Genomic DNA, 13,483 nt, shown 5'->3' with positions numbered 1-13,483 from the left:
GAGTTTCGATTCTCCATGTTTCTCTGTTTCTATTCTGTGTTTCTATTCTCTGTGTTTCTATTCTCTATGTTTCTGTTTCTATTCTCTGTGTTTCTATTCTCTGTGTTTCTATTCTCTGTGTTTCTATTCCCTGTGTTTCTATTCTGTGTTTCTATTCTGTGTTTCTATTCTCTGTGTTTCTTTTCCTATGTTTCTATTCTCTGTTTCTATTCTCTGTTTCTATTCTCTGTGTTTCTATTCTCTGTGTTTCTATTTGTGTTTCTGTTCTCTGTGTTTCTATTATCTGTGTTTCTATTCATTGTTTCTATTCTATGTGTTTCTATTCTCTATTTTTCTCTGTTTCTATTCTGTTTTTCTTTTCTCTATGTTTCTCTGTTTCTATTCTCTGTGTTTCTATTCTCTGTGTTTCTATTCTCTGCATTTCTATTCTCTGTGTTTCTATTCTCTATGTTTCTCTTCTCTGTGTTTCTATTCTCTAGGTTTCTATTCTCTGTGTTTCTATTCTCGGTGTTTCTCTTCTCTGTGTTTCTATTCTCTATGTTTCTATTCTCTGTGTTTCTATTCTCTGTGTACTGTTCTCTGTGTTTCTATTCTCTGTGTTTCTATTCTCCATTTCTATTCTCTGTGTTTCTATTCTCTGTGTTTCTATTCTCTGTGTTTCTGTTCTCTGTGCTTCTATTCTCTGTGTTTCTATTCTCTGTTTCTATTCTCTGTGTTTCTATTCTCTGTGTTTCTATTCTCTGTGTTTCTATTCTCTGTGTTTCTATTCTCTGTGTTTCTATTCTCTGTTTCTATTCTCTGTGTTTCTATTCTCTGTGTTTCTATTCTCTGTGTTTCTGTTCTCTGTGTTTCTATTCCCTGTCTTTCTATTCTCTGTGTTTCTATTCTCTATGTTTCTCTGTTTCTATTCTCTGTGTTTCTATTCTCTGTGATTCTATTCTCTGTTTCTATTCTGTGTTTCTATTCTCTGTGTTTCTATTCTCTGTGTTTCTATTCTCTATGTTTCTATTCTCTGTGTTTCTATTCTCTCTGTTTCTATTCTCTCTGTTTCTATTCTCTGTGTTTCTATTCTCTATGTTTCTGTTTCTATTCTCTATGTTTCTGTTTCTATTCTACGTGTTTCTATTCTCTGTGTTTCTATTCTCTGTTTTTCTATTGTCTGTGTTTCTGTTTCTATTCTCTCTGTTTCTATTCTCTGTGTTTCTATTCTCTATGTTTCTGTTTCTATTCTCTATGTTTCTGTTTCTATTCTACGTGTTTCTATTCTCTGTGTTTCTATTCTCTGTGTTTCTATTCTCCATGTTTTTATTCTCTATGTTTCTATTCTCTGTGTTTCTATTCTCTGTGTTTCTATTCTCTGTGTTTCTATTCTCTGTGATTCTATTCTCTGTGTTTCTATTCCTGTTTTTATTCTCTCTGTTTCTATTCTCTATGTTGCTGTGTTTCTATTCTCTGTGTTTGTATTCTCTGTGTTTATATTCTCTGTGTTTCTATTCTCTGTGTTTCTATTCTCTGTGTTTCTATTCTCTGTGTTTCTATTCTCTGTGTTTCTATTCTCTGTTTCTATTCTCAATGTTTCTATTCTCTGTGTTTCTATTCTCTATGTTTCTGTTTCTATTCTCTATGTTTCTGTTTCTATTCTCTGTGTTTCTATTCTGTGTTTCAATTCTCTGTTTTTCTATTGTCTGTGTTTCTATTCTCTGTGTTTCTATTCTCTGTGTTTCTATTCTCTGTGTTTCTATTCTCTGTTTCTATTCTCAATGTTTCTATTCTCTGTGTTTCTATTCTCTATGTTTCTGTTTCTATTCTCTGTGTTTCTATTCTCTATGTTTCTGTTTCTATTCTCTGTGTTTCTATTCTCTATGTTTCTCTTTCTATTCTCTGTGTTTCTATTCTCTATGTTTCTCTGTTTCTATTCTCTGTGTTTCTATTCTCTGTGTTTCTATTCTCTGTGTTTCTATTCTCTGTTTCGATTCTCTATGTTTCTCTGTTTCTATTCTCTGTGTTTCTATTCTCTGTGTTTCTATTCTCTGTGTTTCTATTCCCTGTGTTTCTATTCTATGTGTTTCTATTCTCTGTGTTTCTATTCTCTGTGTTTCTATTCTCTGTGTTTCTTTTCCTATGTTTCCATTCTCTGTTTCTATTCTCTGTTTCTATTCTCTGTTTCTATTCTCTGTTTCTATTCTCTGTGTTTCTATTCACTGTGTTTCTATTCACTGTGTTTCTATTCTCTGTTTCTATTCTCCGTGTTTCTATTCTCTATGTTTCTCTGTTTCTATTATCCATGTTTCTATTCTCTGTGATTCTATTCTCTGTGTTTCTATTCCTATGTTTTTATTCTCTCTGTTTCTATTCTCTCTGTTTCTATTCCCTCTGTTTCTATTCTCTGTGTTTCTATTTTCTGTTTCTATTCCTATGTTTCTATTCTCTGTTTCTATTCTCTGTTTCTATTCTCTGTTTCTATTCTCTGTTTCTATTCTCTGTTTCTATTCACTCTGTTTCTATACTCTGTGTTTCTATTTGTGTTTCTATTCTCTGTGTTTCTATTACCTGTGTTTCTATTCTCTGTTTCTATTCTATGTGTTTCTATTCTCTATGTTTCTCTGTTTATATTCTCTGTTTTTCTTTTCTCTATGTTTCTGTTTCTATTCTCTCTGTTTCTATTCTCTCTGTTTCTATTCTCTGTGTTTCTATTCTCTGTGTTTCTATTCTCTGTGTTTCTATTCTCTGTGTTTCTATTCTCTGTGTTTCTATTCTCTGTGTTTCTATTTTCTGTGTTTCTATTCCTATGTTTCGATTCTCTGTTTCTATTCTCTGTGTTTCTACTCTCTGTGTTTCTATTCCTATGTTTTTATTCGCCGTGTTTCTATTCTCTGTTTCTATTCTCTGTGTTTCTATTTTCTATGTTTCTCTGTTTCTATTCTCTGTGTTTCTATTCTCTGTGATTCTATTCTCTGTGTCTCTATTCCTATGTTTTTATTCTCTCTGTTTCTATTCTCTCTGTTTCTATTCAATGTGTTTCTATTCTCTGTGTTTCTATTCTCTGTGTTTCTATTCTCTGTGATTCTATTCTCTGTGTCTCTATTCCTATGTTTTTATTCTCTCTGTTTCTATTCTCTCTGTTTCTATTCTCTATATTTCTCTGTTTCTATTCTGTGTTTCTATTCTCTGTGTTTCTATTCTCTGTGTTTCTATTCTGTGTTTCTATTCTCTGTGTTTCTATTCTCTGTGTCTCTATTCCTATGTTTTTATTCTCTCTGTTTCTATTCTCTCTGTTTCTATTCTCTATATTTCTCTGTTTCTATTCTGTGTTTCTATTCTCTGTGTTTCTATTCTCTGTGTTTCTATTCTCTGTGTTTCTATTCTGTGTTTCTATTCTCTGTGTTTCTATTCTCTGTGTTTCTATTCTCTGTGTTTCTATTCTCTGTGATTCTATTCTCTGTGTCTCTATTCCTATGTTTTTATTCTCTCTGTTTCTATTCTCTCTGTTTCTATTCTCTATATTTCTCTGTTTCTATTCTGTGTTTCTATTCTCTATGTTTCTATTCTCTGAGTTTCTATTCTCTCTGTTTCTATTCTCTGTGTTTCTATTCTCTGTGTTTCTATTCTCTATGTTTCTATTCTCTGTGTTTCTATTCCCTGTGTTTCTATTTTCTGTGTTTCTATTCTCTGTGTTTCTATTCCCTGTGTTTCTATTCTCTGTGTTTATATTCTCTGTGTTTCTATTTCCTGTGTTTCTATTCTGTGTTTCTATACTCTGTGTTTCTATTCTCTATGTTTCTGTTTCCATTCTCTGTGTTTCTATTCTCTGTGTTTCTATTCTGTGTTTCTATTCTCTGTGTTTATATTCTCTGTGTTCCTATTCTCTGTGTTTCTATTCTCTGTGTTTCTATTCTCTGCGTTTCTATTTTCTGTGTTTCTTTTCCTATGTTTCTATTCTCTGTTTCTATTCTCTGTGTTTCTATTCTCTGTGTTTCTATTCTCTGTGTTTCTATTCTCTATGTTTCTCTGTTTCTATTCTCTGTGTTTCTATTCTCTGTGTTTCTATTCTCTGTTTCTATTCTCTGTGTTTCTATTCTCTGTGTTTCTATTCTCTGTGTTTCTATTCTCTGAGTTTCGATTCTCCATGTTTCTCTGTTTCTATTCTGTGTTTCTATTCTCTGTGTTTCTATTCTCTATGTTTCTGTTTCTATTCTCTGTGTTTCTATTCTCTGTGTTTCTATTCTCTGTGTTTCTATTCCCTGTGTTTCTATTCTGTGTTTCTATTCTGTGTTTCTATTCTCTGTGTTTCTTTTCCTATGTTTCTATTCTCTGTTTCTATTCTCTGTTTCTATTCTCTGTGTTTCTATTCTCTGTGTTTCTATTTGTGTTTCTGTTCTCTGTGTTTCTATTATCTGTGTTTCTATTCATTGTTTCTATTCTATGTGTTTCTATTCTCTATTTTTCTCTGTTTCTATTCTGTTTTTCTTTTCTCTATGTTTCTCTGTTTCTATTCTCTGTGTTTCTATTCTCTGTGTTTCTATTCTCTGCATTTCTATTCTCTGTGTTTCTATTCTCTATGTTTCTCTTCTCTGTGTTTCTATTCTCTAGGTTTCTATTCTCTGTGTTTCTATTCTCGGTGTTTCTCTTCTCTGTGTTTCTATTCTCTATGTTTCTATTCTCTGTGTTTCTATTCTCTGTGTACTGTTCTCTGTGTTTCTATTCTCTGTGTTTCTATTCTCCATTTCTATTCTCTGTGTTTCTATTCTCTGTGTTTCTATTCTCTGTGTTTCTGTTCTCTGTGCTTCTATTCTCTGTGTTTCTATTCTCTGTTTCTATTCTCTGTGTTTCTATTCTCTGTGTTTCTATTCTCTGTGTTTCTATTCTCTGTGTTTCTATTCTCTGTGTTTCTATTCTCTGTTTCTATTCTCTGTGTTTCTATTCTCTGTGTTTCTATTCTCTGTGTTTCTGTTCTCTGTGTTTCTATTCCCTGTCTTTCTATTCTCTGTGTTTCTATTCTCTATGTTTCTCTGTTTCTATTCTCTGTGTTTCTATTCTCTGTGATTCTATTCTCTGTTTCTATTCTGTGTTTCTATTCTCTGTGTTTCTATTCTCTGTGTTTCTATTCTCTATGTTTCTATTCTCTGTGTTTCTATTCTCTCTGTTTCTATTCTCTCTGTTTCTATTCTCTGTGTTTCTATTCTCTATGTTTCTGTTTCTATTCTCTATGTTTCTGTTTCTATTCTACGTGTTTCTATTCTCTGTGTTTCTATTCTCTGTTTTTCTATTGTCTGTGTTTCTGTTTCTATTCTCTCTGTTTCTATTCTCTGTGTTTCTATTCTCTATGTTTCTGTTTCTATTCTCTATGTTTCTGTTTCTATTCTACGTGTTTCTATTCTCTGTGTTTCTATTCTCTGTGTTTCTATTCTCCATGTTTTTATTCTCTATGTTTCTATTCTCTGTGTTTCTATTCTCTGTGTTTCTATTCTCTGTGTTTCTATTCTCTGTGATTCTATTCTCTGTGTTTCTATTCCTGTTTTTATTCTCTCTGTTTCTATTCTCTATGTTGCTGTGTTTCTATTCTCTGTGTTTGTATTCTCTGTGTTTATATTCTCTGTGTTTCTATTCTCTGTGTTTCTATTCTCTGTGTTTCTATTCTCTGTGTTTCTATTCTCTGTGTTTCTATTCTCTGTTTCTATTCTCAATGTTTCTATTCTCTGTGTTTCTATTCTCTATGTTTCTGTTTCTATTCTCTATGTTTCTGTTTCTATTCTCTGTGTTTCTATTCTGTGTTTCAATTCTCTGTTTTTCTATTGTCTGTGTTTCTATTCTCTGTGTTTCTATTCTCTGTGTTTCTATTCTCTGTGTTTCTATTCTCTGTTTCTATTCTCAATGTTTCTATTCTCTGTGTTTCTATTCTCTATGTTTCTGTTTCTATTCTCTGTGTTTCTATTCTCTATGTTTCTGTTTCTATTCTCTGTGTTTCTATTCTCTATGTTTCTCTTTCTATTCTCTGTGTTTCTATTCTCTATGTTTCTCTGTTTCTATTCTCTGTGTTTCTATTCTCTGTGTTTCTATTCTCTGTGTTTCTATTCTCTGTTTCGATTCTCTATGTTTCTCTGTTTCTATTCTCTGTGTTTCTATTCTCTGTGTTTCTATTCTCTGTGTTTCTATTCCCTGTGTTTCTATTCTATGTGTTTCTATTCTCTGTGTTTCTATTCTCTGTGTTTCTATTCTCTGTGTTTCTTTTCCTATGTTTCCATTCTCTGTTTCTATTCTCTGTTTCTATTCTCTGTTTCTATTCTCTGTTTCTATTCTCTGTGTTTCTATTCACTGTGTTTCTATTCACTGTGTTTCTATTCTCTGTTTCTATTCTCCGTGTTTCTATTCTCTATGTTTCTCTGTTTCTATTATCCATGTTTCTATTCTCTGTGATTCTATTCTCTGTGTTTCTATTCCTATGTTTTTATTCTCTCTGTTTCTATTCTCTCTGTTTCTATTCCCTCTGTTTCTATTCTCTGTGTTTCTATTTTCTGTGTTTCTATTCCTATGTTTCTATTCTCTGTTTCTATTCTCTGTTTCTATTCTCTGTTTCTATTCTCTGTTTCTATTCTCTGTTTCTATTCACTCTGTTTCTATACTCTGTGTTTCTATTTGTGTTTCTATTCTCTGTGTTTCTATTACCTGTGTTTCTATTCTCTGTTTCTATTCTATGTGTTTCTATTCTCTATGTTTCTCTGTTTATATTCTCTGTTTTTCTTTTCTCTATGTTTCTGTTTCTATTCTCTCTGTTTCTATTCTCTCTGTTTCTATTCTCTGTGTTTCTATTCTCTGTGTTTCTATTCTCTGTGTTTCTATTCTCTGTGTTTCTATTCTCTGTGTTTCTATTCTCTGTGTTTCTATTTTCTGTGTTTCTATTCCTATGTTTCGATTCTCTGTTTCTATTCTCTGTGTTTCTACTCTCTGTGTTTCTATTCCTATGTTTTTATTCGCCGTGTTTCTATTCTCTGTTTCTATTCTCTGTGTTTCTATTTTCTATGTTTCTCTGTTTCTATTCTCTGTGTTTCTATTCTCTGTGATTCTATTCTCTGTGTCTCTATTCCTATGTTTTTATTCTCTCTGTTTCTATTCTCTCTGTTTCTATTCAATGTGTTTCTATTCTCTGTGTTTCTATTCTCTGTGTTTCTATTCTCTGTGATTCTATTCTCTGTGTCTCTATTCCTATGTTTTTATTCTCTCTGTTTCTATTCTCTCTGTTTCTATTCTCTATATTTCTCTGTTTCTATTCTGTGTTTCTATTCTCTGTGTTTCTATTCTCTGTGTTTCTATTCTCTGTGTTTCTATTCTCTGTGATTCTATTCTCTGTGTTTCTATTCCTATGTTTTTATTCTCTCTGTTTCTTTTCTCTCTGTTTCTATTCAATGTGTTTCTATTCTCTGTGTTTCTATTCTGTGTTTCTATTCTGTGTTTCTATTCTCTGTGTTTCTATTCTCTGTGTCTCTATTCCTATGTTTTTATTCTCTCTGTTTCTATTCTCTCTGTTTCTATTCTCTATATTTCTCTGTTTCTATTCTGTGTTTCTATTCTCTGTGTTTCTATTCTCTATGTTTCTATTCTCTGTGTTTCTATTCTCTGTGTTTCTATTCTCTGTGTTTCTATTCTCTATGTTTCTGTTTCTATTCTCTATGTTTCTATCCTCTGTGTTTCTATTCTCTGTGTTTCTATTCTCTATGTTTCTATTCTCTGTGTTTCTATTCTCTATGTTTCTATTGTCTGAGTTTCTATTCTCTCTGTTTCTATTCTCTGTGTTTCTATTCTCTGTGTTTCTATTCTCTATGTTTCTATTCTCTGTGTTTCTATTCCCTGTGTTTCTATTTTCTGTGTTTCTATTCTCTGTGTTTCTATTCCCTGTGTTTCTATTCTCTGTGTTTATATTCTCTGTGTTTCTATTTCCTGTGTTTCTATTCTGTGTTTCTATACTCTGTGTTTCTATTCTCTATGTTTCTGTTTCCATTCTCTGTGTTTCGATTCTCTGTGTTTCTATTCTCTGTGTTTCTATTCTCTGTGTTTATATTCTCTGTGTTCCTATTCTCTGTGTTTCTATTCTCTGTGTTTCTATTCTCTGCGTTTCTATTTTCTGTGTTTCTTTTCCTATGTTTCTATTCTCTGTTTCTATTCTCTGTGTTTCTATTCTCTGTGTTTCTATTCTCTGTGTTTCTATTCTCTATGTTTCTCTGTTTCTATTCTCTGTGTTTCTATTCTCTGTGTTTCTATTCTCTGTTTCTATTCTCTGTGTTTCTATTCTCTGTGTTTCTATTCTCTGTGTTTCTATTCTCTGAGTTTCGATTCTCTATGTTTCTCTGTTTCTATTCTGTGTTTCTATTCTCTGTGTTTCTATTCTCTATGTTTCTGTTTCTATTCTCTGTGTTTCTATTCTCTGTGTTTCTATTCTCTGTGTTTCTATTCCCTGTGTTTCTATTCTGTGTTTCTATTCTGTGTTTCTATTCTCTGTGTTTCTTTTCCTATGTTTCTATTCTCTGTTTCTATTCTCTGTTTCTATTCTCTGTGTTTCTATTCTCTGTGTTTCTATTTGTGTTTCTGTTCTCTGTGTTTCTATTATCTGTGTTTCTATTCATTGTTTCTATTCTATGTGTTTCTATTCTCTATTTTTCTCTGTTTCTATTCTGTTTTTCTTTTCTCTATGTTTCTCTGTTTCTATTCTCTGTGTTTCTATTCTCTGTGTTTCTATTCTCTGCATTTCTATTCTCTGTGTTTCTATTCTCTATGTTTCTCTTCTCTGTGTTTCTATTCTCTAGGTTTCTATTCTCTGTGTTTCTATTCTCGGTGTTTCTCTTCTCTGTGTTTCTATTCTCTATGTTTCTATTCTCTGTGTTTCTATTCTCTGTGTACTGTTCTCTGTGTTTCTATTCTCTGTGTTTCTATTCTCCATTTCTATTCTCTGTGTTTCTATTCTCTGTGTTTCTATTCTCTGTGTTTCTGTTCTCTGTGCTTCTATTCTCTGTGTTTCTATTCTCTGTTTCTATTCTCTGTGTTTCTATTCTCTGTGTTTCTATTCTCTGTGTTTCTATTCTCTATGTTTCTATTCTCTGTGTTTCTATTCACTGTGTTTCTATTCTCTGTTTCTATTCTCTGTGTTTCTATTCTCTGTGTTTCTATTCTCTGTGTTTCTGTTCTCTGTGTTTCTATTCCCTGTCTTTCTATTCTCTGTGTTTCTATTCTCTATGTTTCTCTGTTTCTATTCTCTGTGTTTCTATTCTCTGTGATTCTATTCTCTGTTTCTATTCTGTGTTTCTATTCTCTGTGTTACTATTCTCTGTGTTTCTATTCTATATGTTTCTATTCTCTGTGTTTCTATTCTCTCTGTTTCTATTCTCTCTGTTTCTATTCTCTGTGTTTCTATTCTCTATGTTTCTGTTTCTATTCTCTCTGTTTCTATTCTCTCTGTTTCTATTCTCTGTGTTTCTATTCTCTATGTTTCTGTTTCTATTCTCTATGTTTCTGTTTCTATTCTACGTGTTTCTATTCTCTGTGTTTCTATTCTCTGTTTTTCTATTGTCTGTGTTTCTGTTTCTATTCTCTCTGTTTCTATTCTCTGTGTTTCTATTCTCTATGTTTCTGTTTCTATTCTCTATGTTTCTGTTTCTATTCTACGTGTTTCTATTCTCTGTGTTTCTATTCTCTGTGTTTCTATTCTCCATGTTTCTATTCTCTATGTTTCTATTCTCTGTGTTTCTATTCTCTGTGTTTCTATTCTCTGTTTCTATTCTCTGTGTTTCTATTCTCTGTGTTTCTATTCTCTGTTTCTATTCTCTCTGTTTCTATTCTGTGTGTTTCTATTCTCTCAGTTTCTATTCTCTATGTTTCTATTCTGTGTTTCTAGTCTCGGTGTTTTTATTCTCTGTGTTTCTATTCTCTGTGGTTCTATTCTCTGTGTTTCTATTTTCTGTGTTTCTATTCTCTGTGTTTCTATTCCCTGTGTTTCTATTCTCTGTGTTTATATTCTCTGTGTTTCTATTTCCTGTGTTTCTATTCTGTGTTTCTATACTCTGTGTTTCTATTCTCTATGTTTCTGTTTCCATTCTCTGTGTTTCTATTCTCTGTGTTTCTATTCTGTGTTTCTATTCTCTGTGTTTATATTCTCTGTGTTCCTATTCTCTGTGTTTCTATTCTCTGTGTTTCTATTCTCTGCGTTTCTATTTTCTGTGTTTCTTTTCCTATGTTTCTATTCTCTGTTTCTATTCTCTGTGTTTCTATTCTCTGTGTTTCTATTCTCTGTGTTTCTATTCTCTATGTTTCTCTGTTTCTATTCTCTGTGTTTCTATTCTCTGTGTTTCTATTCTCTGTTTCTATTCTCTGTGTTTCTATTCTCTGTGTTTCTATTCTCTGTGTTTCTATTCTCTGTGTTTCTATTCTCTGAGTTTCGATTCTCTATGTTTCTCTGTTTCTATTCTGTGTTTCTATTCTCTGTGTTTCTATTCTCTATGTTTCTGTTTCTATTCTCTGTGTTTCTATTCTCTGTGTTTCTATTCTCTGTGTTTCTATTCCCTGTGTTTCTATTCTGTGTTTCTATTCTGTGTTTCTATTCTCTGTGTTTCTTTTCCTATGTTTCTATTCTCTGTTTCTATTCTCTGTTTCTATTCTCTGTGTTTCTATTCTCTGTGTTTCTATTTGTGTTTCTGTTCTCTGTGTTTCTATTATCTGTGTTTCTATTCATTGTTTCTATTCTCTGTGTTTCTATTCTCTATTTTTCTCTGTTTCTATTCTGTTTTTCTTTTCTCTGTGTTTCTATTCTCTGCATTTCTATTCTCTGTGTTTCTATTCTCTATGTTTCTCTTCTCTGTGTTTCTATTCTCTAGGTTTCTATTCTCTGTGTTTCTATTCTCGGTGTTTCTCTTCTCTGTGTTTCTATTCTCTATGTTTCTATTCTCTGTGTTTCTATTCTCTGTGTACTGTTCTCTGTGTTTCTATTCTCTGTGTTTCTATTCTCCATTTCTATTCTCTGTGTTTCTATTCTCTGTGTTTCTATTCTCTGTGTTTCTGTTCTCTGTGCTTCTATTCTCTGTGTTTCCATTCTGTGTTTCTATTCTCTGTGTTTCTATTCTCTGTGTTTCTATTCTCTGTGTTTCTATTCTCTGTGTTTCTATTCTCTGTGTTTCTATTCTCTGTGTTTCTGTTCTCTCTGTTTCTATTCCCTGTCTTTCTATTCTCTGTGTTTCTATTCTCTATGTTTCTCTGTTTCTATTCTCTGTGTTTCTATTCTCTGTGATTCTATTCTCTGTTTCTATTCTGTGTTTCTATTCTCTGTGTTTCTATTCTCTGTGTTTCTATTCTCTATGTTTCTATTCTCTGTGTTTCTATTCTCTCTGTTTCTATTCTCTCTGTTTCTATTCTCTGTGTTTCTATTCTCTATGTTTCTGTTTCTATTCTCTATGTTTCTGTTTCTATTCTACGTGTTTCTATTCTCTGTGTTTCTATTCTCTGTTTTTCTATTGTCTGTGTTTCTGTTTCTATTCTCTCTGTTTCTATTCTCTGTGTTTCTATTCTCTATGTTTCTGTTTCTATTCTCTATGTTTCTGTTTCTATTCTACGTGTTTCTATTCTCTGTGTTTCTATTCTCTGTGTTTCTATTCTCCATGTTTCTATTCTCTATGTTTCTATTCTCTGTGTTTCTATTCTCTGTTTCTATTCTGTGTGTTTCTATTCTCTAAGTTTCTATTCTCTATGTTTCTATTCTGTGTTTCTATTCTCTGTGTTTTTATTCTCTGTGTTTCTATTCTCTGTGGTTCTATTCTCTGTGTTTCTATTCTCTGTGTTTCTATTCTCTGTGTTTCTATTCTCTGTGTTTCTATTCTCTGTTTATATCTCCGTTTCTCTGTACCTGTCCCGGTGATTCCCAGCGTTGTCACGGTGACGGGGCGGGGGGTTGGGGCGGAAGCCGCGCCGTTGCCATTTCCTCGTCAATACACGGCTGTGACATATGACATCATGGCCCAGCTGTGGCCATGCGACACCACCAAAGATACTAGAGGAGCAAGATGGACCACTCCATTGAAATCGCCTATACTGAAGTGTAGTCCGCAAAGGAGCGTGACGGCCGCCATTTTAGTAAGCAAACCCCGCCGTCCGCTCTGCCTCTCGCAGTGTGATCAGTGTTGTGGGGGAACAGTATGTGTGATGATACCATAAACATGCAGAATATATCTCAACTATCAACTCACAGATTGTTGTTATTTTTCTTTTAATATGTTTCTGCAAGTTTCTGCCGAATAAAATGGCGCCGTGACATACTATGGTTTTAGGGTGGAGTGGTCTATCTTGCTCCTCTCGTATCTTTGGTCACCCAGCTCTTAACAACTGGGTGGGGCAACAGGTGCAGGAGGAGGCCATTCGGCCATTCATTGTGATCATGGCTGATCATCCACAATCAGTAACCCGTGCCTGCCGTCTCCCCATATCCCTTGTTTCCGCTATCCCTAAGAACTCTATATAACTCTCTTTTGAAGGCATCCAATGAGTCGGCCTCCACTACCTTCTGAGGCAGAGAATTCCACAGATTCACAACTCTCTGGGTGAATTTTTTTTTCCTCATCTCAGTCCTAAATGGCCTCCCCTTTATTCTTAAACTGTGGCCCCTGGTTCTGGACTCCCCCCAACATCGGGAAACATTTTTCCTGCATCTAGCTTGTCCAATCCCTTCGAAATTCCAGGGAATATAAGCCCATTTGCTCCATTCTTTCATCATATGTCAGTCCCACCATCCCGGGAATTAACCTGGTGAACCTACGCCGCACTACTTCAATAACAATGTCAAATTAGGAGGCCAAAATGGCACACAATACTCCAGGTGTGGTCTCACCAAGGCCCTGTACAACTGCAGTTGTACAACTCCTTGCTCCTAAAATCAAATCCTCTCGCTATGAAGGCCAACATGCCATTAGCTTTCTTCACTGCCTGCTGTACCTGCACGCTTACTTTCAGTGACTGGTGTACAAGCACATGCAAGTCTCATTGCACTTCCCCTTTTCCTAGCCGGACACCATTCAGATAATAACCTGCCTACCTGTTCTTGCCACCAAAGTGGATAACCTCATATTTATCCGCATTATACTGCATCTGCCATGCGTCTGCCCACTCACCCAACCTATCCAAGCCACCCTGCAGCCCCATAGCATCCTCCTGGCAGCTCACACTGCCACCCAGCTTTGTGTCATCCGCAAACTTGGAGATGTCACATTTCAGTCCCTCGTCTAAATCGTTAATATATATTGTAAATAACTGGGGTCCCAGCACCGAGCCTTGCGGCACCCCACTAGTCACTGCCTGCCATTCTGAAAAGGACCCGTTAATCCCTACTCTTTGCTTCCTGTCTTCCAACCAGTTCTCTATCCATGTCAATACCCTACCCCCAATCGAAGGTATTTATTCACAAAATGCTGGAGTAACTCAGCAGGTCAGGCAGCATCTCGGGAGAGAAGGAATGGGT

At 34.2% G+C, this 13,483-nt stretch overlaps 1 protein-coding gene across 3 annotated transcripts in view; it reads left to right on the top strand.

Moving 5' to 3' along the window:
• The window catches only part of LOC144596432 (uncharacterized), a 48,016-nt gene that overhangs the window by 32,628 nt on the left and 1,905 nt on the right, over window positions 1-13,483 (top strand). The gene's annotated exons all lie outside the window — the stretch shown is intronic.

The sequence above is a fragment of the Rhinoraja longicauda genome, chromosome 9 (assembly GCF_053455715.1).
Source record: "Rhinoraja longicauda isolate Sanriku21f chromosome 9, sRhiLon1.1, whole genome shotgun sequence".
Lineage (NCBI taxonomy): Eukaryota > Metazoa > Chordata > Chondrichthyes > Rajiformes > Arhynchobatidae > Rhinoraja > Rhinoraja longicauda.
This window is presented reverse-complemented; position numbering and strand designations above follow the sequence as displayed.